The following is a 27,424-nucleotide window of genomic DNA, read 5'->3' as shown; positions in this document are numbered from 1 at the left end:
ATAGCTGATCATCTGACACCCTTTAAGTGATCAACATTAAGGATATTTAAAGCATGCGTTGATCTTTGATTTACCAATAGTTTTATCCTATCAAGGAGTAATCCCCCTTTTCTTTCTTTCTTTCTTTTCTTTTTTTTTTTAATTTTTAATCTATGCTTACATGAAGAATACTATGTTTACTATGCTCTCCCCTATATCAGGTCCCCCCTAACAACCACATTACGATTACTGTCCATCAGCTTAGCAAAATGTTGTAGAGTCACTACTTCTCCTCTCTGTGTTGTGCAGCCCACCCACCCCTTTCTCCCTCCCCCCCATGCATGCTAATCTTAATACCCCGCTTCTTCTCCCCCCACCCTTATCCCTCCCTGCCCACCCATCCTCCCCAGTTCCTTTCCCTTTGGTACCTATTAGTCCATTTTTGGGTTCTGTAGTTCCGCTGCTGTTTTGTTCCTTCAGTTTTTCCTTTGTTCCTATACTCCTCAGATGAGTGAAATCATTCGGTATTTCTCTTTCTCCGCTTGGCTTATTTCACTGAGCATAATACTCTCCAGCTCCATCCATGTTGCTGCAAATGGTTGGATTTTTCCACTTCTTATGGCTGAGTAGTATTCCATTGTGTATATGTACCACTTCTTCTTTATCCATTCATCTACCGATGGACATTTAGGTTGCTTCCAATTCTTGGCTATTGTAAATAGTGCTGCGATAAACATAGGGGTGCATCTGTCTTTCTCAAACTTGATTGCTGCGTTCTTAGGGTAAATTCCTAGGAGTGGAATTCCTGGGTCAAATGGTAGGTCTGTTTGAGCATTTTGATGAACCTCCATACTGCTTTCCACAATGGTTGAACTAATTTACATTCCCACCAGCAGTGTAGGAGGGTTCCCCTTTCTTCACAGCCTCGCCAACATTTCTTGTTGTTTGTCTTTTGGATGGCAGCTATCCTTACTGGTGTGAGGTGATACCTCATTGTAGTTTTAATTTGCATTTCTCTGATAATTAGCAATGTGGAGCATCTTTTCATGTGTCTCTTGGCCATCTGTATTTCTTTTTTAGAGAACTGTCTGTTCAGTTCCTCTGCCCATTTTTTAATTGGGTTATTTGTTTTTTGTTTGTTGAGGCGTGTGAGCTCTTTATATATTCTGGACGTCAAGCCTTTATCGGATGTGTCATTTTCAAATATATTCTCCTATACTGTAGGGTTCCTTTTTGTTCTATTGATGGTGTCTTTCGCTGTACAGAAGCTTTTCAGCTTAATGTAGTCCCACTTGCTCATTTTTGCTGTTGTTTTCCTTGCCCGGGGAGATATGGTCAAGAAGAGGTCACTCATGTTTATGTCTAAGAGGTTTTTGCCTATGTTTTTTTCCAAGAGTTTAATGGTTTCATGACTTACATTTAGGTCTTTGATCCATTTTGAGTTTACCTTTGTATATGGGGTTAGACAATGGTCCAGTTTCATTCTCCTACATGTAGCTGTCCAGTTTTGCCAGCACCATCTGTTGAAGAGACTGTCATTTCACCATTGTATGTCCATGGCTCCTTTATCAAATATTAATTGACCATATATGTTTGGGTTAATGTCTGGAGTCTCTAATCTGTTCCATTGGTCTGTGGCTCTGTTCTTGTGCCAGTACCAAATTGTCTTGATTACTATGGCTTTGTAGTAGAGCTGAAGTTGGGGAGTGAGATCCCCCCTACTTTATTCTTTTTCAGGATTGCTTTGGCTATTCAGGGTCTTTGGTGTTTCTATATGAATTTTTGAATTATTTGTTCCAATTCATTGAAGAATGTTGCTGGTAATTTGAGAGGGATTGCATCAAATCTGTATATTGCTTTGGGCAGGATGGCCATTTTGATGATATTAATTCTTCCTAGCCATGAGCATGGGATGAGTTTCTATTTATTAGTGTCCCCTTTAATTTCTCTTAAGAGTGACTTGTAGTTTTCAGAGTATAAGTCTTTCACTTCTTTGGTTAGGTTTATTCCTAGGTATTTTATTCTTTTTGATGCAATGGTGAATGGAATTGTTTTCCTGATTTCTCTTTCTATTGATTCATTGTTAGTGTATAGGAAAGCAACAGATTTCTGTGTGTTAATTTTGTATCCTGCAACTTTGCTGTATTCCGATATCAGTTCTAGTAGTTTTGGAGTGGAGTCTTTAGGGTTTTTTATGTACAGTATCATATCATCTGCAAATAGTGACAGTTTAACTTCTTCTTTACCAATCTGGATTCCTTGTATTTCTTTGTTTTGTCTGATTGCCGTGGCTAGGACCTCCAGTACTATGTTAAATAACAGTGGGGAGAGTGGGCATCCCTGTCTGGTTCCCGATCTCAGAGGAAATGCTTTCAGCTTCTCGCTGTTCAGTATAATGCTGGCTGTGGGTTTATCATATATGGCCTTTATTATGTTGAGGTACGTGCCCTCTATTCCCATTTTGATAAGAGTTTTTATCATTAATGGACATTGAATTTTGTCAAATGCTTTTTCAGCATCTATGGAGATGATCATGTGGTTTTTGTCTTTCTTTTTGTTGATGTGGTGGATGATATTGATGGATTTTCGAATGTTGTACCATCCTTGCATCCCTGGGATGAATCCCACTTGGTCATGGTGTATGATCCTTTTCATATATTTTTGAATTCTGTTTGCTAATATTTTATTGAGTATTTTTGCATCTACATTCATCAGGGATATTGGTCTGTAGTTTTCTTTTTTGGTGGGGTCTTTGCCTGGTTTTGGTATTAGGGTGATGTTGGCTTCATAGAATGAGTTTGGGAATATTCCCTCTTCTTCTATTTTTTGGAACACTTTAAGGAGAATCGGTATTATGTCTTCTCTGTGTGTCTGATAAAATTCCGAGGTAAATCCGTCCAGCCCCGGGGTTTTGTTCTTGGGTAGTTTTTTGATTACCGTTTCAATTTCTTTGCTCGTAATTGGTTTGTTTAACTTTTGTGTTTCTTCCTTGGTCAGTCTTGGGAGGTTGTATTTTTCTAGGAAGTTGTCCATTTCTTCTAGGTTTTCCAGCTTGTTGGCATATAGGTTTTCATAGTAGTCTTTAATAATTCTTTGTATTTCTGTGGAGTCTGTTGTGATTTTTCCATTCTCATTTCTGATTATGTTGATTTGTGTTGATTCTCTTTTTCTCTTAATAAGTTTGGCTAGAGGCTTATCTATTTTGTATATTTTCTCAAAGAACCAGCTCTTGGTTTCGTTGATTTTTGCTATTGTTTTATTTTTCTCAATTTTGTTTATTTCTTCTCTGATCTTTATTATGTCCTACCTTCTGCTGACTTTAGGCCTCATTTGTTCTTCTTTTTCCAGTTTCGATAATTGTGATGTTAGACTATTCATTTGGGATTGTTCTTCCTTCTTCAAGTGTGCCTGGATTGCTATATACTTTCCTCTTAAGACTGCTTTCGCTGCATCCCACAGAAGTTGGGGCTTAGTGTTGTTGTTGTCATTTGTTTCTATATATTCCTTGATCTCTATTTTGATTTGTTCATTGATCCATTGATTATTTAGTAGCATGTTGTTAAGCCTCCATATGTTTGTGAGCCTTTTTGTTTTCTTTGTAGAATTTATTTCTACTTTTATACCTTTGTTGTCTGAAAAATTGGTTGGTAGAATTTCAGTATTTTGGAGTTTACTGAGGCTCTTTTTGTGAGCTAGTATGTGGTCTATTCTGGAGAATGTTCCATGTGCACTTGAGAAGAATGTATATCCTGTTGCTTTTGGATGTAGAGTTCTATAGATGTCTATTAGGTCCATCTGTTCTAGGGTGTTGTTCAGTGCCTCTGTGTCCTTACTTATTTTTTGCCCGGTGGATCTATCCTTCGTGGTGAGTGGTGTGTTGAAATCTCCTAAAATGAATGCATTGCAGTCTATTTCCCTCTTTAGTATTTAGTTAGTATTTGCTTCACATATGCTGGTGCTCCTGTATTGGGTGCATATATATTTAGAATGGTTATATCCTCTTGTTGGACTGAGCCCTTTATCATTATGTAGTGTCCTGCTTTATCTCTTGTTATTTTCTTTGTTTTGAAGTCTATTTTGTCTGATATTAGTACTGCAACACCTGCTTCTTCTCTCTGTTGTTTGCCTGAAATATGCTTTTCCATCCCTTGACTTTTAGTCTTTGCATGTCTTTGGGTTTGAGGTGAGTTTCTTGTAAGCAGCATATAGATGGGTCTTGCTTTTTTATCCATTCCATTACTCTGCGTCTTTTGATTGGTGCATTAAGTCCATTTACATTTAGGGTGACTATTGAAAGATATGTACTAATTCCCATTGCAGGCTTTAAATTTGTGGTTAACAAAGTTTCAAGGTTAGCCTCTTTAGTATCTTACTGCCTAACTTAGCTTGCTTATTGAGCTGTTACATACACTGTCTGGAGATTCCTTTCTTCTCTCCCTTCTTATTCCTCCTCCTCCATTCTTCATATGTTGGGTGTTTTGTTCTGTGCTCTTTTTAGGAGTGGTCCCATCTAAAGCAGTCCCTGTAGGATGCCCTGTAGAGGTGGTTTGTGGAAAGCAAATTCCCTCAGCTTTTGCTTGTCTGGGAATTGTTTAATCCTGCCATCATATTTAAATGATAGTCGTGCTGGATACAGTATCCTTGGTTCAAGGCCCTTCTGTTTCATTGCATTAAGTATATCATGCCATTCTCTTCTGGCCTGTAGGGTTTCTGTCGAGAAGTCTGATGTTAGCCTGATGGGTTTTCCTTTATAGGTGACCTTTTTCTCTCTAGCTGCCTTTAAAACTCTTTCCTTGTCCTTGATCCTTGCCATTTTAATTACTATGTGTCTTGGTGTTGTTCTCCTTGGATCCTTTCTGTTGGGGGTTCTGTGTAATTCCGTGGTCTGTTCAATTATTTCCTCCCTCAGTTTGGGGAAGTTTTCAGCAATTATTTCTTCAAAGAGACTTTCTATCCCTTTTCCTCTTTCTTCTTCTTCTGGTATCCCTATAATACGAATATTATTCCTTATGGCTTGGTCACATAGTTCTCTTAGTGTTGTTTCATTCCTGGAGATCCTTTTATCTCTCTCTATGTCAGCTTGTATACATTCCTGTTCTCTGGCTTCTATGCCTTCAGTGGCCTCATGCATCTTATCCATTCTGCTTATAAATCCTTCCAGGGATTGTTTCACTTCTGTGATCTCCTTCCTGACATCTGTTATCTCCCTCCGGACTCCATCCCACTGCTCTTGCATTTTTCTCTGCATCTCATCCCATCGCTCTTGCATTTTTCTCTGCATCTCTGTCAGCGTGTTCATGATTTTTATTTTGAATTCTTTTTCAGGAGGACTGGGTAGGTCTGTTTCCTTCTCAGGTGTTGTCTCTGTGATCTTTGTCTGCCTGTAGTTTTGTCTTTTCATGGTGATAGAGATAGTGTGCAGAGCCTGTACAAGTGACCGCTGGAAGAGCTTCGCTTCTTGTTGGTTTGTGGCCTTCCTCACCTGGGAGAATAGCGACCTCTAGTGGCTTGTGCTGGGCAGCTGTGTGCAGACAGGGCTTCTGCTTCCTGCCTGGTTGCTATGGGGTTTATCTCCGCTGTTGCCCTGGGGGTGGCCTGGCTGGGGTTGCTCCTCCAAAATGGTGGAGCCCCATTGGAGGGGGAGCAGCTGGGAGGCTATTTATCTCCGTAAGGGGCCTCTGTGCTTCCTGCTGCCCAGGGGGTTAGAGTGCCCAGAGATCCCCAGATTCCCTGCCTCTGGTCTAAGTGACCTGTCCTGCCCCTTTAAGACTTCCAAAAAGCACTCTCCAAACCAAAACAACAACAGCAACAATGAGAGAGGGAGCAGAAAAAAAAAAAGGAAAAAACACGTGATTTTTTTTTTTGTCCTCAGGCGCCGGTCCCAGGCACCCGCTCACTGGTCCTGCTGCCCTGCCTCCTTAGCACCAGGGTCCCTGTCCCTGCAGGGCTTCCAAAAAGCACCCGCCCACTGGTCCCGCAGGGAAAAACACATGATATTCTTTGTCCTCAGGCGCCAGTCCCAGGCACCCGCTCACCAGTCCCGCTGCCCTGCCTTCCTAGCACCGGGGTCCCTCTCCCTTTAAGGCTTCCAAAAAGCACTCCCCAAAAAGAGGGAAAAAAAGGGGAAAAACGCGCGATTTCCTCCGTCCTCAAGTGCCGGTCTCAGGCACCTGCCCACTGGTCCCGCAGGGAAAAACGCGGGATATTCTTTGTCCTCAGGTGCCAGTCCCAGGCACCCGCTCACCAGTCCTGCCGCCCTGCCTCCCTAGCACCGGGGTCCCTGTCCCTTTAAGGCTTCCAAAAAGCACTCGCCAAAAAGAGAAAAAAAAAGGGGAAAAACGCACGATTTCCTCCGTCCTCAAGTGCCGGTCCCAGGCACCCGCTCACCGGTCCCGCCACCCTGCCTCCCTAGCAACGGGGTCCCTGTCCCTTTAAGGCTTCCAAAAAGCACTCGCAAAAAAAAAAAAAAAAACCGCTCCTGTTTCTTTCCACCCTCAGGGAGCTGGAGGGAGGGGCACTCGGGTCCTGCCGGGCCAGGGCTTGTATCTTACCCCCTTCGCAAGGCACTGGGTTCTTGCAGGTGTGGATGTGGTCTGGATGTTGTCCTGTGTCCTGTGGTCTCTATTTTAGGAAGATTTTTCTTTGTTATATTTTCATAGCTCTATGTGTTTGGGAGGAGATTTCCACTGCTCTACTCACGCCGCCATCTTGGCTCCGCCCTTCCATAGAATTTTTGCCATAGTAGTTGTGTTCCTGAAATGCTGTCCAATCCATAATTAGAAATAGATCTTTAATTATCTACCCTTGGTTGGAGAATTGCTTTTTCTAATAAAGTTTTTCTGTCTCCTGGTAAAGTGGTAATGGTGGTATGTATTACAAAGAACTTTGCCATTTGGTTAGAGACAAGGTTGTTTTTTGAATGTTGCAATAAAATGAGACAACCAGATTTTTGTGCTGTCCTCCTCAGTGACTTCAGTGCATTCCCTTGGGCTCTCCTGATTGCATTTGGGGTTTTCAATGCTCTTAGTAGTTCAGGTTGCACTTGAGTCACAGATATAAATTAGTCATTTCTCTCCTCAGTTTCCAGTATGATTGCTGCACATTATGACTTGAGAAGCTTGGTTTTTGGAGAGGTCTGCTGTTCAGATACTCTTCCTGAGACTGATCCCTTTAGATATTTGAGCTCAGTTTTGGGATCACTGCATTTCTTCCTCTTGAGTTCCAGTTTTTGTGCTAAAAACTATGGGTATTCAGTCCATAGCTCCATTTTACCTCCCAGTTTGAGGAAGGTAGATTTCAATGCCTCTTCACCTGCTGACCTTCTATACCTCTTGAGTTTTCTTGAAGGAGGAATTCTGTTCATTTAGATTGCATCTGTTCTTTCAATACTTTCATATTTGGTTGTCTTTATTTATTTTATTCCAATGTGCTTTTCAATCTGTGTTCTTGATACAGGCCTTCTGATGTACACGATAACCTTTATTGTTTTCATTTCACAGAACATGTATTTATCTAACCTAGTTCCTGTACTTCCAAAATTCTTACTTTTTTTGTTAAGAATTCTCTTTCTTTGAAGTCTAAAATTGTTTCTTAATCTCTTCTCATAGAGTAACAAGGTAACATAGGAATGACAGACTTGTTCCTCAGTGTATTGAGATGAGAGTCACTGTGTCTCTCTGAACTTTCTCACAATTCAGAAGGCAGATGTCATCCTCTGCTGATGCATCCAGAATGGCTGGAGCCTGGCTTCCAGTGGCTACCCGAAGAGCCCGTCACTCTTCATTCTCCCGTGTTGAGAAACAAACTCAAGACAAGCGGGATGGCCACTGGTCACCAGGCCTTTGGTTTCCCTGCAGACCCTGTGGCTTCTGCAGGCACAGTAGGTACCTCCCTCCTTAAAGGTGTTCCTTCCATTGGCCTGGCTGCACCCCTGCCCACCAGGTTCTCTAAAGCTACGTTTTGAGAATCCTGTTGTCCATTGGAAAGAAACAAGTTAAGCTTACAAAAAATATATAATCTTTATATGTTAATTTAGGGCAAAACTCTGCTGTCAGGTGAGTTAGACATCTGGATCTGAATCTCAGTTCTGCTTCTTGCCAGCTGGGACTTTGGTGAGCTAATTAACCTCTCTGGGCTTCAATTTCCTGAGCTGTGAAAGGAGGATGATGACATGGTCTCAGTAGGGCTGCTGTGATGTTTGTATCTGCTAACATGTAAAATATGCCACCCAGCACTGGGCACAGAATGGGTGCTCACTCAGCAGCAGTAAGCTGAGGTTTCTGCCCAGGCCCACCACCATTTCTTAAATGTGGGTTTTGTTTTACCCATTACTTAATTTCCAAAGCAAATAATGTTTAGTCATGTTGTGGAATAAAATGCCTGGAGAAAACAAACAACCATCACAGTAGAAGTGAAAAACAAAATCAGTAGGAAATACTCAGTATTGTTTGATTTCACCTATGACAGTTTTATTTTTTTGATGATATACCAATGGTTGTTGTTATTTTTGTGTGTACATTGGGACTTACTAAGTTTTAATTACCCTTATATTTTCATCTATCAGAAAATGATTGTTTTTGCTTGTTAACCTATCAGTTTGCTAAGTTGGTCTCCTTGAAGTTTGACATATTATCTTTTTATAGTAATTTAGTGTGTGGAATGTAGCAGGTAGCATAATTTTACAGTAACCAAATTTTATGAAAAATTATAGAATATACACTGTAATATAAGGCTGGCACATTTGCTTCTTTTGAATTAATCCTTAATATTTTTTCCTTGAAATAAAGTCTGTTCCCTTGGCTTTGCCTCCCATCTCTTCTGCATGCTCTCAATAAGAATCTATAGATTTGACTACAGAACTTATCTCGAGGTAGGGGGCTAGCCTGAGTAAGCCTCTTGGCTAATCCAACCAAATCATTTTCTGTAAATTATCTGTGTGAATTACAGCAGGAGATCCCAGTGAGAAACAGTCCACCCTTGCTGCCAGAGGTTTGACATCTGAAGGTCATGAGACCAGAGTTCAGATCTGATCTATATAACATTAATTAGCTGTTGGTTTTGGCAAGTCACTTACTATCAGTATGTGCCTCAGTTTCCCTATCTTTAAGATGGAATAAAATGCCTAATTTCTCATGTCATTTTAAAGATTAAATGAGAAAAATACTTGTCAAAGGCTCATCCCAGCACTTGCATACACTAAGTCATCAATAAACATTAACCGTTATTATGTAAAGGAAAATATACTGTGTCTTGCCTGAGCATTTTAGCCCCAGACAAGTTCACTCTGGATTCAGTGAGATCAAGAAATGATAACAGAATGTTCTTGGGGTGAAAGGGTTTATACCTGACTTTATTCTCCTGAAGGTGGTCGAGAGCGCTAGAATCACATCTCATCCAGCAGTCTTCATGTCTGTAATCCTCCTTCATCTCTGCCTCCCCCAGAGCCCTGGGCGGAGCTCCTTACAGTGACTCAGTCAGTAATAGCTCATTGCCCACCCGTGTGGGAGCGATAGCCTAGCAGCAGGCCAGTTACATCATCATGTAGTTCAGGATCAGGTGAGGGTCCTGCCACAAGAACTTCCATTTTCACCACAACTGTTAATACAACTTTCTTATTAGTCACCTTAAAACAAAGCAACAGTGTGACCCAGTTTCTCATGTCTAGTTTGAGAAAATGGGTTTGAAAGCCAAGCTAACAGGAAAATGTCATTTTGATACATGCAGGATTATAATTATTTTGAAGTGATAAAAGGGTCTTAGAATATTAAAACAGTAGTTAGCTAATTTAAAAAATTAATCTAGTTTCTTAAAAACGTTTATCATAGGACCAAGGCCTAGTGTAGGCACTGGAAGAATTAGTATACTTTGTGAAATTTTTTCAGTATGGGATCTAACTAACTGAACTTGAACATGAAAGAATACCGAAGATTATTCTCCCTGTGTCTTATGCCAAAAAATAAATCATTGCTGTGCTCATCAAGTCATAAAATTTAAATGGTGTCTGTTTGAGTTGGATGCTAACCACTGGTTTACCCAGGACCTCCTAATAGTTAATGGACTATTGTTCAAGGTCAACTGACACTGAGCTGTTGGATCAATGTTAGGTATTGCAAAATGGATCTAAAAAAACTTCCATTAAGCAATGACTATAAGTGAACTTTATTTGTTTTGTAACTAAATATGCTGTGGCTATGGTAATATAACCAAATGGTATGTATCAACAAAATTTTCTATCTCTAGATTCATCAGTAATTTGCCCTTTTTCTGAGCTACTTCTAGAGCTGGGATACTCACTGACAACACATGTAGGCATTTCTTTCGCATTTCTCCTGCTTTTGTATTTTCTACAGGCCAGGATCCCCAGCCTTTATCTTCTCTGGGATGCTGCTGATGCTCAAAAGTGGCACTGTCTTTACCCTTGAGAGTAAAGTGCCAGCCTTTCTTTGAAATCTGCCATGAGCTACAGATGCCTTGACGTGGCTGCATTTGGAATTATATGGTAGCTGGAAAAGGTCGAGCTGTTGGTTTCAGGGTCAACATTCCCAGGTGAGAGAGAACTCGCAGTTGAGATTGAGTTGCCAGGTGAAATAGAGAATGGGAAAAGGGAATAAAAAGGAACGTAGTCAGAGAGCATGAAATCATGTCGTTTGAACTCCTGAAAAAACTGGCAGAAATATTAGGAAGAAGGGTAAGAAATTTTTTTTTCTTCCCAGCACCACTATTCAGGCACAATTTCTAAACAAGTTAAAAATTTTTAAATATTTCAGATGTTGCTTGTAACATTATACTTTAAGTAGTTTAGGTTAATGTATTTTTAAAGTAAGAAATTAGCAGTTTGTTAAAATACCAAATTTTTAACTTGACAGACCCCAGATGAGACCATATAAATACTTAGGAATGAACTGCTGCATCAGCAGGCATTTGACTTTTAACCAGGCAGTGAGTTTTATCTCACTGTCATTACCTTGCCAGGTCCCTGTGAAATTCACCGTATTATCAGTAAGTTGCTGTAACTTCAAGTGAGATGGCATTTTTTCCCATCCCCGATTCCTGCCCTTTTCATGTATTGCTCAACAAAGTAAAATGGTCCTTTGTAGCACTGGTGGCTCAGTAAGTGTTTGTTTAAATAATTGATTATTTACTCTTGTTCAGTTGGGTTAACCTCAGCTCCTTTGGCTGGCTGAAAACAGTCAAATATTCTTGAAACTTAAATTCTTCAAGATCTGTTTTTCTCAAGGAAGCTGATGGTGTTTCTAGTAACATAGCAAGTCAAACAGTAACTAGAAAGTCTAGACATTTATGTTAAGGTCAAAAGCACTTGGTATTTCTTGATGTGGAAAAAATGTGGAAACTGAGTTTATAGTATGCATACCTTGCATATACTATACAAGGTATTTCGTGATCTTCTGAGAAATTATAGGATTTTAAAATTGCTACTTTGGAATGATGATGAATTCATGAAGAGAAGAAATGGCCCAGTCGGCCATTGATTGGTTAGAGAAACTTATAAAGACGTTCAGATTCCACATATTTGTCCAGATAAAAGGACGGTTAACCAGGTCTTGCCTGAAGAGAACTATGAATATGCTTTGTAGTTCCTGTGTCAGTGGGGAAAATAGGAAGGCAGTGTAAATAAATCAAGACTGTTAAAATTGAATTACTATGTGGAGAACCTCCTTTTTTTCCCTTAAATAGGAGCATGACTGTTAAAGTTCTTGAAACCCTGGAATTGCTACTATCAGAGTATGAGGCAGATTTGAATTCTGAGCAGTGGACTAAACCTTTCATCTGAAAACTAGTCAGTGACAAATTTTAATATGCAGCAAAAGAATTTCAGTGTTTGGTCCAAACTCTTATATTTTTGCAGCTAACCCAAAGGATGTTTTTTTAAGAATTCATTATTATCCTTTGTAATAACAACCCTAAAAAGTTATTCCATATCCTCACCCAAATATATTTGCAAAATTACTTTTAAGTCCAAAATATACATAAAAATCAGCTAAATCCTTCTTCAAACTATATCATGAATTTAGCTTTACACCACTTCCTACAATTTTGATGTTTTCTGTACACACATTAAAATAATGTGTCCTAAGTTATCTCAAATTTTAAGTTGTATTGCCTTTGTTGTGTAAATCTGAAAGTCTAGAATTTTGAAACTTAGCCAACAAGTAGGACATACCTTTCATCACAGTTCCTACCGTGCACTCTAACCTGCTTTTTGCATTACCCTTTTCATCCTGAAGAGTCCTAGTCCTTCTTACAGTTTACCACCTGTAGCAATCAATAGATTCCTTAATCACTTTAATTTCTTTGGACCAGCATTCATTTATGCCTTGACATGTAGTTACCAGAATTAAAGACAGTTTGAGAGCACAAATAAGTTTAAAGTCTTCCTCAGCTAATGTTGAAATCAGGAATTCATTGTTTCTCTAAATCCCTGTTAAACCCTGACTTTTAGGCATGGATTTTTTTTTTTTCTGGACTCCATTCATTTGATGGAAACATTGATTAAACTAATAACATGGCAGCATCTCCCAGTGCCACCTTGCGTCCTGAGCATTAGTGAACATTACATTAACTTCTGCAGGTTATAAAGCCCTTATTTTGCACAATGAAGCAGTAATTTCAGGAAATAGCTCTTAATGAGGTTTCTCCAGGTGTTGAACTTACTAGGAGAACTTTGAATTCCTTTTAAGTGTAAGGAAAAAAAAGTCTTTTTAAAATAGATATATAATGCAGTGAATTAAAACACAGTTGAAATGATAGTTTTGGTCTTCTGTGCTTACTGAACCTATATTAATTTAATAAACATGAAACCATTGTCTTGCTGAAAATCAGTTGTGGACTTTGCAGCTAACTACAATTAATATGATAAGGACTGAACAAAAACTGCATTTCTTCCTCTGAAAATGTTAAGTAGGGGGCTTTAAATCAGCTTATTAAAAATTTACCTTTGTAAAATGACAAAATAAAGTTAGTTTTCTACTCCTAAGTAAAATATTTTAAGTTTTAATGTGGTAAAATTAACCATTTTATAATTATAGTTTCATTGAAGAAATCTCTCTTACCAACTGCCTCTTAAAACTTGTCATAGTTTAAAAAAATGCTGTTGTTAAGCCATTACTGACATGAATCACCTCCATTACATAGCACAGGACCTCTTACATAATAGATGCTCAGCAAATGTTTATTTCAAACCTTTTGAAAGTTTACATGTTAAAGGCCTCTTTCTGTGTAACATTTACTTTTTGTAGTCAGGTTCTAAGAAGGTTTTACTATATTTTAATTCTGTAGTCCTTGCTTCCATTTAATTATCTCTTTCTGAAACAATTTTTTATTAGATTTAATTCAAATGTAAAAACTTGCAGTAGAAAAACATACTAAAATATGTTCATGGTTGAACCCTTTTCCTTTTAAACATCTTTTCATATCTGGAAAGATAAAACACTGTTATAGTGGTTGTTTTCAGGGCCTAAGAATGCTGTATCAGTGGAGAAGTGGACTTTTCACTAATTAGTTAATTCAGCAAATATTTATACAGAATCCATTAGGTGCCAGATGCTATGCAAAGTGTTGACCATGCAGGGGTGACCAAGACAGATGTGGTCCCTGTCTTCATGAATTTTACAACTTAAGTGGAAGAGCCAGGCATTTAATATACACATAGACATACATATATATTTATTTACTTATAAATTATAATTAGTGATATAAAAGAAAAGGATACTATGAGAGGGAATTTACAAGAGGAAACTAATTTGGCGGCAAGGGTTGATTAGGGAGGCCTCTTCAAAATACAAATGATATTTGAGCTGAAACTCAAAGGATGAGTCAGAGTTAGTTGGGCAGGCAGTGAGGGAAAGTGTCCCAGGTAGAGGAACCAGCATGTGCAAAACCCCTGGGGCAGTAAGGATTTTGGAGGAACGGAAAGAAGACAGTTTTCAGCTGTAGTACCGAGAGGGCAGCAAAGAACACAGGATGAAGATGGAGAGGAATGGCAGGTCAGAATATTCAAGGCTGGGTAGTTTGAATTTTGTTCTAAAGAACAAGGGAAAATTATTGAAGAGTTTTAAAGCAGAGGAGTAATAGTTGTGGTTTTTGTCTGTTTCCTTTAATTTAAAGACCCCACTGGTTGTTGAAGAAGAGAATAGGTGGACAGTGGCCTCAAGCAATGATAAATACTAGTCCAGGTGAGAGATGTTGGTGACTTAGACTAGGGTAGTGACAGTAGAAATGAAGAGAGGTGGACACATGTAGTATGTATTTGGGGACTTGGTGCCATATTAAAGATGGGAACAAGAAGGTATCCTCAATAATCTCAGTGTCTGGTGGCATGAGCCACAGGGTGGAGGACACAGAAGTCTCGAGAAGGAGCAGGTTTGGAAGGAAAATCAAGAGGAATTCAGTTTTTGGACAAAGTGACTTTTATGTAGTAATGGAGGTTTTTAGCAGAGGTTTGGGGATTATTAGAATGCAGATGGTATTTACATCTTTGTGAATGGATGTGACCATCAAGGGAGGGCATATTAAGAAGGAGAGCCCAAGACCTAACCCTAGGGAATTCTAAAATTTAAAGCTTGAGTAGAGTAGAAGCTCACAAAAGACACTGAGAAAGAACAGCTAGAGAGTCAAGAGGAAAATATTGAAGAGATTGGGTGTTACAAAAGCTAAGAGTAAAGTGTTTCAGTAAGAATTAGAACCATCCTTGTGTAGTCTGAGTAAAAGCTTATATTACTTTTATAATTATATGTGTATGTATTTTTTTTTCCTAGAAAATGCTTCTTATGTATGGGTATCCAAAAAGCAAACTATATGGTAATGAAAAATCAAGTTAAACAGGGAGATGACCCTGGGTGAACTCCTTTTTAGACTAATTTTTTTTTAATGTACAACTATAAAAGATGCATTCTAATACATGTACAAAGTACATAGTGGGAAATATACAACATGAGAATCCACGTAGAAATGATTTTTACAAAACCTGCATCCTATTTTCCATGTATCATCATTAAATTGCCTCTGCTGATTGGATTAATAGAATGTTAAGAAATAGAAATATTAAGGTTGAATTTCATTTAGTTTTGATCGCTTATTTGTTTTTTCTGGTGTGCCAAAACTTGGAAAAGTAGGGATTGTTATGCATAAATGTTTCATTTTTCCTTCATAGCTGAGTGATTAGAGCTGAACCAATCAGACTGCAGGATTGTCTGGTATTCTCTGAGGTCTTTCACAGCTACAATAACAGATGCTACTGACTTATTTTGCTAAATGATAGAATGTTGACCATTGGAAGGAAGAATGGTATAATGGAAAAAACATCACTTGGATTCAATCCCAGCTCTAATTCTTACTCCTGCAAATTTGTACAGACTGCTTAATCTCTTCATCCTAAATTTTCTCATGAATGAAATGCCTATACATAATGAATGCCTTATGACATTTTTGTGAGGATTAAATAAAACTAAGTCTGTAAAGTGCTTAGGAAAATATCTTTTACAAACTACACTTAATAAATGTATTCACTTAAAAAATTTTAAGTGGTTTCTGGTGTCTCCTAGCCCTTACATCCAAAGTTCATCAGTAATTATTTTTCTCATCTAAAAAGATTACAGTTTTCATCACAGAAACTGAGATTTCACCACATGTGATAATTGTTTGTATGTATACATATTAAGGTATGATTTATGTCATTATTTGTTGCTGTTTTTCCCAAGGTGCCTTTTCCAAGGCACAATTTCTTAGAAGGATTAATGCTATTCCTTCATGAGCCTAACACTTAGAACCAAAATTTGCAGGTAAAATGATTTTCAAGTTTGTCAGTTGAAGAGAAAAGAAGTATGGATAATCACAGATTTGAAACTCTGTATTCCTTTATCTAAAAGAAGCTTAATTGATTAAAAAGTTGCTATTGTTTGACACTTTAATTTTTCTGGCTTTTTATATTAATGCTTTACTTCATATCAAATGGCACTACGATAGAATATTTACTCCTCTTTTCGACATACAGACTTGCTTTAAACTAAATTCATCAAAGTGCTGTATATTCATATAGATCATGTTAAGGTAATAATTCTCAGTGTATTAGAGAAGGCTTGCAAAGATGTATTTATTGTAAAGCACATGGGTTTTATGCTACATGCACTAGGTTGCTTTTGCTTAGTTTGTATGTATATATATATATATGTGTGTGTTTACATTCCTAAAAGAGGCGCTATATATTTAAATGTTATTTTTAGTTTATTCACATCAATGTGCATTTCTCTTTAAGTATCTGTCTGGAATTGGTTTAGAAGCAACACAATCAGATTTGGTCTGGTGAGTCAAAATGAAATGTATACAAATTCACATTCTTACAAGTAAGTTGCTCTAAAATCAAAGTAGGAGAATAAATGTAGTGTGAAATGTTATGTAAAACCCAGGCACAGCATAATTAGCAAAGGATAGTAGAATGCTATTTGTTAAAACCTGAATTGTAACAGTCAATTAACTTCCTCAGAACAGGAAATAGCAAAGCAGTTAACATCGTCTGTCAAAAACAGTTAAGGCAGGTTAAAGGACCACAAATATGAAGTTTATAAATTATGAAATCAAAAACAATTTCCAATAGCATTTGATTTTGATACCCTTTACAGATTTTTTGTTATATTGATTGATTTATCTTAATAAACTTTCCAAAATCATGTTATATATATATTTATGTATATATATGTAGGGGTTTAAAAATCTTTCAGATTTGGGATTTTCCTATTTTGAATCAAGTCAGTCTATTGGAGGAAAAACTTACTAATAATTAAAGCTGGGAAAATAAATATCCATTTTGCACTGGTTTTTAAACACTTTTTATTGTGTTAAAATATATGTAAACTTTTTCATTTTAAACATTTTAAGTGTATAATTTAAACGTGGTATTAATTACATTTACAGTGATGTGAAATCATCACCACTATCTTATTTCCAGAATGTTTTCATCATCCCAAACAGAAACTAAATTTTGTGGGTAAAATCTTCACTGAGCTATAATCCATATACCATAACATTAACCGAGAAAGATTGTACTTCCACATCTGTGCGCCAGCCAGGTCCAGTTCCTAAGTCTGCACTCTGTACCATAGCATCGGGAAGCATTTATTCTGGTGCCTGCTAATATGCTGGACCCTGGGTCCAGCTTCCGGAGGTATGAATGGAACTCATTCTCAGTAAGCTTACAGTCTAGGGGACAGGAAGAGTTATGTGGCCGGGAAAAACACTGTATCTTTACAAACCAAGGAGTTTTTTTTTTTAATTAAATTTATGATTTAAACTTGAGAGTAGTTGAAGGAGACTTGACTATCACTGAGTTTAATTTACTTATGCTGTGTGAAAACTTGTCTAGTGCAGTTAGTGATTTCTAACAAATGGTCTTCTCCCCAGTTTCCCCTCCCCTTGTCAGCATTCTTCGCCAAGTCTCTGAGGCCTGGTTATAATATTTTGTCATTTCCCAGGCTGTTTCTTCTGCCCATTTACCCAAGTCTTATCTGGCATCCAAGGCCTTCTGTAAGGTACCTCCTGATGGGTGCTTTTCCCATAACTGAAGATCTTTTCTTTGTTCAATTGCTGTACTACTTTTGAGCCTTAATTGTGCCTGAAGTGATAAATCATATTTGAATCTTGGTTGTCTTTACGGCTTGTATGTACTGTAGAGTTCAGACCATTTACTAATTTCTTTGGGATGCTGCTCGTGGAACTGAATGGAAAAAAAACTTGATAAAAGCAATGGTTTCTGTTCTCACTTGGCAAACCATTTGGAGAAGTGATGGAGGGAAACATACTCTGGGCAAAATCAGCAATGGGCTTAGCAGATGCAGGGTTTGGTATAGTTAATTTAAATAAACTGTTGACTTGAAGGCAAAGAAAATCTATAAATTCAAATATAATTTAGGCTATTAAGCATATTTCTTCCACCTCCAGATTTTTCATGGGATATGTAGTTCAGTAGGAACTCATATGTTTAAAGTTTTCCATTTCACACATGTTGTCTAAATATGTGCCTGTAGTTTTTGCTTTAGCTACTAGCCTAATAAAAGCCTCTTGTGAATGCTTATCACCTTGTAAAGTAGTTACCAGAGCTACAGTAAAATTTGCCTGTGAGTGAAAAGGCTTTGACTTCCCTAGAGGAAGAATAAAAAACATATGAGACAAACAGCAGCAACCAGAATTATCTGGTGTAGAAAGTACCAGAATGCCAGCCAAATACTCTGTCCCTAAAATGTTTAACCCTTTATCTCAACTTACTAATAAGGCCACCTTGTTTAAAAAATTTCAAACACAAACATGGAAATGTCTCATTATTTTGGTATAATTTACACAAACAATTCCCTTTTTTACTGCTATCTTCAGATGTTAAGGTTCTGTACATTTAAAAGCATTTTTTAATGTTTATATTTCATTTAAGAAGTAGTACGCGTGTGTGCACACATACGAATTGTTGCTGAAAGTTATTGCCATATTTATTTTAGACGCTTCATATACCTAAATAGAAATGCTGTTGATTGTGAAGGAAAAGTCACCTTCAAGTGCAGGGTGAGAAGTAGTAATGGATACATTCATTAGTCCTCCAGCCATGAGGACTTTTTTCCCAAATAATAGAGATGGAAGGGATTGATAAATCTTACTATTGTTTTGGAGTTGCCATAGAATAGACTACTTTATGTAGTGATATTTTGATGTCTGTCCTCAGGTAAGGGACAACTCTAGCCTTGTTCTGCTCAGAAGTATTGGTATTTCTTTGAAGTTACCTTTTAAAGAGGTCATCCATCCTTTTCCCTTTATAATTCTTAAAATTCTTAAAACCAGAGTCCTAATTCTAAAAGCCCAATTATGGTTAAATGTTTTATTTCATGAATAATCATGATGATTTTTGCTACTATTATTAATAGCACTCCATTCATTGAGCACTTTCTGTCTTACTTAGCATTTCATATATGTAACTTTATTTGATCCTTCCAGAAATCCCTAGAACAAGGCAGGGCAAATGCTTTTATCCTGAATGAGGAAAACTGAGACTTAAAAATACCCAGTGACTTGGTAAGAGTCCCAGGGTGTTCAGCAGAGGATGGTTTCTTTCACTGCTCTAAGGTGCCAATCAGAAAGCTTCACATCTTAGGTTATTGTAAAAATTAGCAATTATAAAAGATATTCTTACCAAGAAATAATAAACCTTTTAACAGTTGAAACTGCCAGAAAGGCAGCCAGAGTAGTAACTCAAAACAGAGCAGAGAAGGAGGTTTTGGTCCTCCCATCTCTAGCTTTGAGCCCATAAAGTCCAGGTTTCAGAAAATGGGAAATCTTCCTGGTTGCTTGCTGAGGTACCCTGTTTCTCTTTATAACAGAAAACTTGGCCTTCATTACTTTCAGTTTAACAATTAATTTTCCTTAAAAGAAAAGGAAGGTTTGTTTGCCTGTGTTCTTCGAAGAAGGTGCAGAAATTAAATCTAAGCCATTAAATTATTAGAGAATATGGGCCAAGAAAAGGAAAGCGAGGTGTAATCATCTAATAAAGAATTATATGTTTTATTCTTCACATTGTTTTATATATAAAATTAAATATTTTAATTATTTTTTTTATTACATGTTTATGTCATAAAGTTATGTGACATAATTCCTTAAACAAAATTCTACTCCATGGATTAGGACAATTATAAAAACCTATTCACAAAATAAAGATTTATAGAAATATAGGGAACTAACAATGACATGTAGAAATGGTTGCTGCTACAGAACTAGATGACTAATCCTAGAATTGGAGTATGAATTAATTGATCTGGTTAGAGCTGCTATAGTATTTTTTGAGCAGGGCAGGTGAGGTAGAACTTATCTTTACCTTGGATTTACATTTACAGCAAAGTAATCAGTGTTATGCTGTGGTGGTGCATTCATAAGATAATATTGATTCACTCATTTACCAAGTTTTGTGAAATATCTATACCTTTTCATACCCATTTAAATGCTATATATCATGTTGCTCTTTTGAGAATAATAGTACGTAGTATATGTGTGTGTATATATATACTACTCTTAATATATAAACTTAAATATCCATAAATTTAAACATTTTAAAATTTATATACAAATTCTATTTACAAATTTAACCTTTTTCCTATTATGTTTAAAATCAAAATTTGGGGGAAAGAATTTAATATTTCTCACAATAATACATTGGAATTCAGCTCTCTCAACCTAGCACCAGGCATGGTCACTAGTAAAGTCTAGGAACCCCCAAACTTACATTACTCCTAATACCACTTCATATCTCCTTTTATTGCTGTGTTGGAGACCTGCCATCATGTAAGATTTCCCTCTATCCTGGGCTCCTCTTCACACATATCATTATGTTTGCATTGATTTCTGTATTTGCTATTCATGTTTTTTTTTTTTTTTTTTACTTTTCTTTTTCAATAATTTCCCTTGCTCGATCTTTTCAAAGTTCTAGCCTGTAGCTCTTCCATACTCGGTATTGGTCTTTTACAATGGATTTGAAGCAAACCTGTGTGGGATTCCAAGACAAGTATTTATCAGTCCATTTTTTGGAGTTAAAATGAATGCTGTAACTATATTCCATAGTAAATACAGTGAGATTTAATGTGCTAAGTTAATTTAAACAGTTTTGACATTTTTTTCCTTGAAGGACTCTTCTGGGTTTTTATGATTTCACTTAAGTGAGGATACAAGGTGGTTTAATCACTTTCCAGCAGTACTCTAACAGCCAACATTCCAAGTTAAAGCTATGTGTCTTCTCTGGGTTTGGACTATTTCCACCTAATCCAAGGAAAAATATTTGTGAGACATTAGTTAATGCATTTTCCAGGAATGAGAGTGGGAGGGTTTTTTTTTTCATAGCTTATAGAATATTAAGCAATTCAAGCCTCTAATATTTAATTTTACAGAATTGTCAGTACTGGTAGCAAAGGCTTCCTCTAGAAAGTGAGAAATAATGTGAATTCACTTTTTGGTATGTTTAAGAGGGCAAGTCATAAATCTTTAGTCTCAGATTTTTCTAAAATAAAACTGGGCATTGATTTTTGCTGTAATCTAATATGCAGATATAATGAAAAGATCCATAAAGCAGTGTATATATTTTGAAAGTTCTCATAAAAGGTGGTGTACACTGAAATCATTATTATGCAGAAAACATCTAAGATGTAATTATTCTTTTTTATGGTAGTTTATCTAAGTTCTTTAAAAACTTTAATAATGGTAAATATTAATGGAAGAACCTTATGTGTCACATTTGCATTCATAAATATCCATGAAGGATCTCTTTCACCAATATTATTCAGTCTTGGTCCAGGACAAGATCAGACATTGATTATGCTTGACAATCTTAACAAAAGTGAATAAGGAAGATAGATTTTCTTAATTATCTAGAATGGTGAGGGGCAACAATCTTTAATATAAAAATAATAAATAGGAATATTAACAGATAGAATGATAATGGTCAATTACAAGTAAATTATAACTATTGAGCTAATACCACTATTAGCTCAATATGGATGCTGGACCACATAATAGCTCTTTATGTATGTTTTATATAATGTAATTTAACAAATTTCTTACAGAAGTTCAGGTAGTTCTATACCCATTTTACCCAAATGTGGAAACTGAGGTTCCAAGAAATTAAGTGATATGCCTAAAGCTTCCCGGCTAGAGTCATTTCACATACATCAGACTCCATTAGGCAAAGCTGCTTGTTAGTGTTTGACTACCTTGTGATCTGAGGTAAGGTATTGATAATGTACAAATAGTTTATTTTGTTCAAAAATATGTGTTTTCAAGATTGAATTAACTGTCTGGCTATTTGGAATTTATAGCATAGGTGAGGGAGTAAAACTCCATGTAAATGACTATCTTGGTTTTAGCTTTTCTAATCACACCCCATTTCATATTACACATGGAGATATATTTTTCTTGTATTTAACAAACATGTATGTAGCCCTAGTGTGTGTCAGGCACTGCTCTTGGTAATTATGAAAATGAATTCATTTAATGCTCACAGGATTTCTATGGGGTAGGTATTATTTTAAACCCCATTTTACAGGTAAGATAACTAGGCATAGAGAAGTTAAGTGACTTGCTCAAATCACAGAAAGTGGCTGAGCCAGGATTTGAACCCAAGCGGTTTGGCTCCAGAGTTTATGCTCTTAATTGTATGTATTTTTCAGATTTTATGGAATTTGTTAAAAGCATTAATTGTTTGAAACCAAGTACTGAACTTAAAGTGTGGAGGGTAAGTGGAGACAAACAGGGTCAATAAAACGTTTAGTAAATAATGACTCCCAATAAGACCTTGGAATTCTCTATGTTAAAAATAAAAGATGAATTGTAAAGAGAAGCTGAAAAGAGCTTTAATTATGTTAAAAGCCAGTTGAGACTTCTACTTTATATATCTGTTTGGTGTTTGCAGGCTTTGTGTCTATAGCTGAGCAGTGTGAATATCATGTCATCATTTCCTATGTTGAACCATTGGTTACCTTCCTTCCACTAATGAAGTATTGAGCTCTGTGATGGCTATTTCCCACCCCAGTTATATGTATCCTGCTTTAGCCCGTATACCATAAATGACAGGGTTTGTTTGTTTTTTATCAAGGTATGGGGCAAATGAGACTTTCAGAGTTGTTTTGTTAAATAGGGCTGATGTTTCAAGACCTTTAGAAAGAAAGAGGCTGGACAATGGATTGTTGTCGATCTGAACAATGGTTTGTTAAAACTGAAAAAGGGTTGGTTGGTTACTGTTGATTTCTATTTCGTTTTTTTATAGTACACTTTTTGGTTAATTTGGTTAACTTGTGTGAATCTCAATTTTGGCAAAAACTATGTTATGTGTTCTTAGATGTGCCGTATGGGAAAGATCAGAGAAAGAAAGAGTTGCAATAAGATTTCCTAGAGGTGTACTACAGCCTGAAATTGAATATTCTATGTGGGGGAGGTGAAGGAACACCCAACGCCTCTCGGGTAGGGTTAAGGACCTTTGGCTTCAACTGGATCTTCTAACGACTGTTCACCTGTAATCAGAGGCAAGTTTACCAGGAGCTAATTTACTGGGACTTAGGTTACAGGGCCCCTTCCTTAACATCAGCTCCCTCCAAGGTTTGGGAGGACCTCTAGCTATGTAGCTGCATGGTTTTGTAAAATTTGAAGAATCTTAAGATATTTAAACCCCAGTTAGTTAAGACTGCTGTCTCTTTTCTAGTCTGACCTTCCTTCCACCACATTTCCTACATGTTGGATTGCTTTGGCGTGATCACAGGCATTTTTCGGATTTGGCTAGAGGGAAGTTGAGCTGGGAGTATGCAGCTTTAACTGCAATTTGAAAATTGTTTTGGAACATTTCAGTAAGACAGCTGAGGAATTACAGATTCCTAACTTGGACAAATATGAAGAATTCTTTTTTCTCCTTTACCTTTTGCTTCTTAGAAACTAAGAAAGTTCAGATAATAGAACATAAAACTAAAGTAGTACAGATGAAGGATGAAATAAATAGAAATTAGCCTGGTGTCAAATATGTAAAAAAAAAATCAGATTATCCCAAAAGTTGCAACCCATTGAGAAGAGATAAATATTGGTTAGATGTAATTAATAAGCTCATCTGATTCTTTGAAAATCTAGCTGACAAAAAGGAGTGAATCATATGAATACAATCATTTACAGTTGGGGAAAGAGTTGTGTTTCTTGCTTGTTTGACCATAAAATATTAACATGAAGAAAGAGAAAGTGAAACTTCATAATATGTGACTACAGGGAGCTTTAAAAGTTAATGAGCATCTTCAATTTACAGAGTACTTACTTAGGAGTAGTTACCACAGAGGAGACTGAAATACCCTGAAATTCTGCAGCACACATATAAGAGAAACTTTATACAAGTTTCCCCAAATTTGACAATGATCCGGAAAATTGACTTGACATGAGTTGTAAAGTTAGAAGCTTTCCTAAACATCTATTTCTAAACAACTACATTCCCATACAACAATTAGAAGAAACATGAAATTATTCTTCAGTTGTCTATGTAGAAAATTATATTACAAAATTGTCACTTGTCAAAATGTGCATATTCAAAAATTTTATGAAAAAAGATTATAGAGGTTTGACAGATGATTAATAAATATAGGATGGCATTTTTCTGAATTTTGTGATGGTGGTGGTATTTTTCAGTTGCTTACAATTTGTAACTTTTGGTCATTTTTCTTGTTCTCAATGCATTATCACTCTTACCCGATTTTTTATTAATAGCTTTCTATTCTTCTTCTTTAAAAGGGTCTAGAAGTTGTATGAGCTCTAGATCCCACACTACTTGCCTATAGTTTTTAATGTGAAGAAAAAGGTTTATTATATTGTACACATATTTCAGAAAGCATAATGTGAGAAGTAGAAGATGCTTCCCCACTCTTGTATCTAAGCCCCAGGAGAAAACAGATTTAACCTTTGCTGTGTATTGTCCACAGTTGTTTAGGTCTGCCTTGACCAATAAGGTAGACACTAGCCACATGTGGCCATGGAGCACTTGAAATGTGACTGAATTTTTAACTTCATTTAAGATTTTAATGAATTTAAATTTGAAATTTAACACAAATAATATATTCATTAATTGGAAAACTTTTAAATATGTTAAAAACAATTTGGTATATGAATTTACTTTAGGTGTAAATTTTGTGAAATGTAAAGTATGGCACTGGGGTGTGTGTGTGTGTGTGTGTGTGTGTGTGTGTGTGTGTGTGTGTGTGTATGCTTTTTCCATAGAGGATCATACTCTGCATATACTATTCTACATCTCAGCTTTTTAACTACGTTTGCACATCTTCCCACAGCAACAGATTTATCTCATTAATTTATTAGCTGCATAATATTGTATTCTATTCATACAGTCTTTTTTTCACAGAGATGCTGGAGTGATTTTTGAAATGTGAGATCATTGTCACTTACTCCTGTGTTCAGAACCCTCCCGTGGCTTCGAATCTATCTTGAAATAAAATCTCAAGTCTTTAGTATGTCTCTAAGGCCTGACATCTGTTTTCCACTGCTCTTCTACCCAGTTCAGAGTGGTACGTGCATCTATTAATCTATAATTTGGGAACTAAACACAGGTGTTTCATTCTTGTTAAATACTCTTGTTAGAAATATTACCAGTAAAGCAAAGTCTCTCCATTCACTAATTTAATGTCTTAGTTTCTCACATGTTTGGCCACCACCAGCTCCTTTTAAAGCAAGAAATCTTATTTTTTTCCTCATCAGTAGTGCTCAGTGAAGTAAAAAAACATACTCTTGTTAACCAAAGTAAAAAATGTTGCAGGGCCTGTCTAATCAAGGGCACATTGAAAGGAGGAAATGGTGTTATGGCAGGTAGCTGAAATGTACTGTGTCTTAAGAATTTGGTGCTTCTTTATTGCTAGATTAAATTTCAGAATTTAGAGTCTAAATTTTCCCTTTCACATCTGGTGGCACTTTTTTTTAATCAGTGCGCAAAAAGAAAAAAATCTGTCTGCCTTCTCTCCATGCCTCTTCCTACAGTGCAGCCTATGCCAGGCTTAAGGAAAAGCCTTTTGTGTTGGCAAGGAGACTCCAAAATGGTTTCCAAGTATATTAAAAGTAAAGGACTAGTTTTGCAGAAAAATTTAAGATTTCTTTTTGATTGGAGTGGTAGAAAGTACAAGACAACTTTAAAAATTAGATACCAAAAAGTAAAAACGTGTTTGCTCAGTGTATATGTAATATTAGTGTTCCAGGGTCACTGATGTAAGGTAAAATCCTATGATCTATTTAAACTTAAAACTTAATGTAGAATTTTGGAGGATTTATGATGGACAGCCAAAGGGATTACGATGCAGGGTATGGTGATAGTTGTAAATATGTGGATTGGCACACACTTACCAGTGAATAAATTTGTTGGATGAAAAAATGCATAAGCAAGGCACCCATGTTGCTTTCAATAAGTAGTGTCTGTTACAACATTGTGCCCTGGGAGCAGGGAACTAAGTAGAGATGAATTAAGCAGAAAGGAATATGAAGTGATGGCAGAGAAGAAGTAAACTTTAAAATCAAGGATAGTATGAAAAAGGACACTTGAGGATGAAGACAGTTATTGGGAAATGAGAAGGTAACCTTCTGTGTGTGGTACTAGGCAAGTGACAACCCCTAGTTGGAGTTATCAGAAGTTTTTAGGCTAATGTTTAATGAAATCAGGAAGGAGCACAAAAGGTAGAGTGACCAAAGTGTGCTTGTCAGTGTGTTCAGAGAAGCTGAGAATTAAAGTATAAGTGGCTCTTCACTGAGTATCATTTGAAACTCTTTATGAAGAAAGTGACAGAAAGTCCAACATATCCTGGCTTGAAAGGCATTTTATCAGCCCATATAACCAAATGGTCCACAGTTTAGGCTGACTTTTGGCAATGCCCTGATGGAGGTTCTAGAGATGGCCCAGGATCTTTGTGCACTACTCCCTTTGTGTGGGGGCCTCATCTTCAGACCCGCTACCCCATCTGCTGGCAGGATGGCTACATCAGCTCCACGCACGTCAGGCCTTTCTTTGACATATGTGATGGTCACTGTCTCCCTTGCTGAGCGTTGCCCTCCCACTCTACTAGGGTGCCTTTTGATAAACAAGTTTTTAATTTTAATGTTGAGTTTATCAGCCTTTTCCCCTTATGGTTTGTATTTTTGAGTGCTTTGCAAACTATCTTTGCCTAACCCAAGATGAAGAAAATACTCCCTTTTTTTATCTTTTAGATGCTACTGTTTTACCACATTTATGAGTATAATCTGCTCAGCATTCCTTTTAGTTTCTTGGTGATTCTGTAGAGCCAGGGTTGAGGACCACTGGCTAAGATGGTGCTGAATCCTCCCGAGAGTCCCAGGTACTGTTACAGTGCGGGGTTGCCTACTCACCCAGAAGAAACAACCAGTTTGATAGAACAACTTCATGTTCATCTGTTTTGTGGCAAACCAATATGTATTAAATTTTTTTGTTTTAAATTAATAGGATTTGCCTTTCTTTGAGAGGTGCATTACTATTTCTATTGAGATGAATGATATAAATGTGTTAGTGGTATAGTAACAGGAGAAAACTCCGGAGAGGGTGTAGATTCATCAGCAGTGATCAATTGTATTACATATTCAAGGTGTCATCTTGGATTCTGAGATCTTGAGACTCTTCAGCCTCAGTACTCCTTGATCTTATAATTTTGACATCATTGCACACTATGAGGTGTCCAAGATGTGAGAAAATAAAAATTTTTCCAGATGGTGCTCTTTTTTCATTTTTTAGAATGTTTCCATCTAATACTCTCCCACAAAAGGAAATCTCCCCTTGGATTTGCTTCTGTTATTATTTGTGTTCATTTTTCAACCTTGACAACTATGTGGATGTGGCACAGGTGGTTTTGTAAAGACAGTGATCTGTGAAGCTCCTTGTGCTGTG

At 36.8% G+C, this 27,424-nt stretch overlaps 1 protein-coding gene and 1 pseudogene across 6 annotated transcripts in view; one reads left to right on the top strand and one right to left on the bottom strand.

Moving 5' to 3' along the window:
* Positions 1 to 27,424, top strand: part of UMAD1 (UBAP1-MVB12-associated (UMA) domain containing 1) — a 257,771-nt gene that overhangs the window by 82,896 nt on the left and 147,451 nt on the right. The gene's annotated exons all lie outside the window — the stretch shown is intronic.
* Positions 6,091 to 7,374, bottom strand: LOC118972656 (5-azacytidine-induced protein 2 pseudogene; annotated as a pseudogene).

Source organism: Manis javanica, chromosome 6 (genome assembly GCF_040802235.1).
Source record: "Manis javanica isolate MJ-LG chromosome 6, MJ_LKY, whole genome shotgun sequence".
NCBI lineage: Eukaryota > Metazoa > Chordata > Mammalia > Pholidota > Manidae > Manis > Manis javanica.
The sequence above is the reverse complement of the archived record's forward strand: the minus strand, read 5'-3'. Positions and strand labels throughout refer to the sequence as shown.